The sequence below is a fragment of the Saccopteryx bilineata genome, chromosome 1 (assembly GCF_036850765.1).
Source record: "Saccopteryx bilineata isolate mSacBil1 chromosome 1, mSacBil1_pri_phased_curated, whole genome shotgun sequence".
Taxonomy (NCBI): Eukaryota; Metazoa; Chordata; class Mammalia; order Chiroptera; family Emballonuridae; genus Saccopteryx; species Saccopteryx bilineata.
Window position 1 is genome coordinate 334,016,657 of NC_089490.1, and position 2,321 is coordinate 334,018,977.

Sequence of the window (2,321 nt, forward strand, 5' to 3'; positions counted from 1 at the left end):
TGACACAGTCATAGCAAAGAAGAAGAGGTGCAACGATACTTCCCCCTTTTTAACTTCTTGGATTCAATTGGTTATTCTTCCTCCCTGTTTCTGGGGGTGTGTGCTTTCATTTATGGCACAGGGATAATAGCATCGTGCTTTCCCTGCAGATTCACAGTAATTTCGCTGGAAATGAGACAGAGGGTGTGAATTCCACAGAAAAACCTATAAACCCCCTTACCTAGGCCTGTAGACATAAGAGGCTGGCTATGATATCCCCTTAAGGGGCTAGATTGTAGAAAATCTCCCTCCTAAAAATTATATTAGGGAAGTATAGATTGTGACTCATAGGAAACAGAGACTAAACACAAAAGCACCTTTCAGCCTTTACCTATTCTATTGCTTTACCCCCTAGTCCTTTACACATTATAGAAGAATAGAAAAACTTCCCATGCCTCTCACATACCTAGCCTTCAGGTAGTGGAACGTTCTGGGAATAATAGTTGGGATTACTAATAGATGAAAATAGTAGACAAACATAATTTTTACTAGACAATAGGTTGCTAAGTAAGACAAAATCAACAGGGTCTTTTTAGAAGCTTGCGCCAATATTGTTGCTGCTGCTCAAGTTATTGTAAAACTGTATTTAATGACTTACCACCTGATTCATAGCTTAAAGAAATGTACTAACCCTTTCCTGGAATATTTACTCATATTAAAGCAAAAATAAGTGTTAATCAATATATTCCGCATACCATATGATTATAATTTCAATGTATTCTGCATACCATGTAATTATAACTAAGTGTATAAAAATAAAGCTATACTAGCCATTGGCACAGATGCTTGGTTGATGAGCTAAAAAAAATTCGGCTCTCGCCTGACCAGGTGGTGGCACAGTGGATAGAGTATCAGATTGGGATGCAGAGGACCCAGGTTCGAAACCCGAGGTCGCCAGCTTGAGCGCGGGCTCATATGGTTTGAGCAAAAGCCCACCAGCTTGAACCCAAGATCACTTGCTCCAGCAAGAGGTTACTCGGTCTGCTGAAGGCCTGCGGTCAAGGCACATTTGAGAAGGCAATCAATGAACAACTAAGGTGTTGCAACATGCAGTGAAAAACTAATGATTGATGCTTCTCATCTCTCTTTGTTTCTATCTGTCTGTCCCTGTCTATCCCTCTCTCTGACTCACTCTCTGTCTCTATAAAAAATAAATAAATAAATAAATAAATAAAAATTAAAAAAAAAAAAGAATTTGGCTCTCTAACTCGTTTCGTGCTGACACTGTCCATTCCTGTGGGACCCCTGGATCTACCCCGGGGCGGTACCCCGGCAAATCTTTGTCCCTATTTTTTTGTGTGTGATAGAGACAGAGAGACACAGAGAGAGGGACAGATAGAGACAAAAAGACAGGAAGGGAGAGAGATAAGAAGCATCAATTCTTCATTGTGGCACCTTAGTTATTCATTGATTGCTTTCTCATATGTGCCTTGACCGGGGAGCTACAACAGACCAAGTGACCCCTTGCTCATCAAGCCAGTGACCTTGGGCTCAAGCTGGTGAGCCTTGCTGAAACCAGATGAGCCCGCACTCAAGCAGGTGACCTCGGAGTTTCAAACCACTGCCTGGTCAGGCCCTAGTTTTCTTTAAACTATGGAATGCTTCATGAATTTTTGTGTCATTCTTGTGCAGGGGCCATGCTAATCTACTCTGTATTGTTCCAAGTTTAGTATATGTACAACTTTGTCACTAATTTAACATATGTAATAGCACAGGTTTTCTATTTAGAGTGCTATCTTTATGGTACTAATTTAATAAATAGAAAAGCCTAATTACCTATTAAAAATCTTAAGTTTTGCTTAACCTGTGTGGTGCCGTGGATAAAGCATGAACCTGGAAAGCTGAGGTCATCAGTTCAAAACCCTGATCTACGGCGCTGAGGACAACTCCATGGCCTCCGCCTCAGGCGCTAGAGTGGCTCCAGCCGTAATGGGTGCGACATCCCTGATGGACGGAGCATCGCCTCCTGGTGGGCTTGCTGGGTGAATCCTGGTCAGTTGGGTTCTTGCAGGAGTCTAACTGACTGCCTCCTGGCTTCTAGTTTCGGAAGAGTACAAAAGTAAATAAATAAATAAACAAGTAAAAACCCTGGGCTTGTCTGGTCAAGGCACATACAAGAAGGAACTACCACATGATTTGATGCTTCCCGCTCCTCCCTCCCTCTTTCTCTCTCTCTAAAATCAATAAATAAAATCTTTGAAAACAAAAATCTTGACTGTGTTGACCTCAGTGAATAAAGCATCCACCTGGTTTTTTGGGGGGTTTTTTTTGTTTTTGTTTTT

General features: G+C 41.5%; 1 non-coding gene across 1 annotated transcript; it reads right to left on the reverse strand.

The window, feature by feature from the left end:
- Positions 1–1,626: 1,626 nt before the first annotated feature.
- On the reverse strand, positions 1,627–1,729 carry LOC136321637 (U6 spliceosomal RNA). The gene has a single exon (XR_010728782.1). It is a non-coding gene; the product is annotated as a U6 spliceosomal RNA (small nuclear RNA).
- Positions 1,730–2,321: the final 592 nt, after the last annotated feature.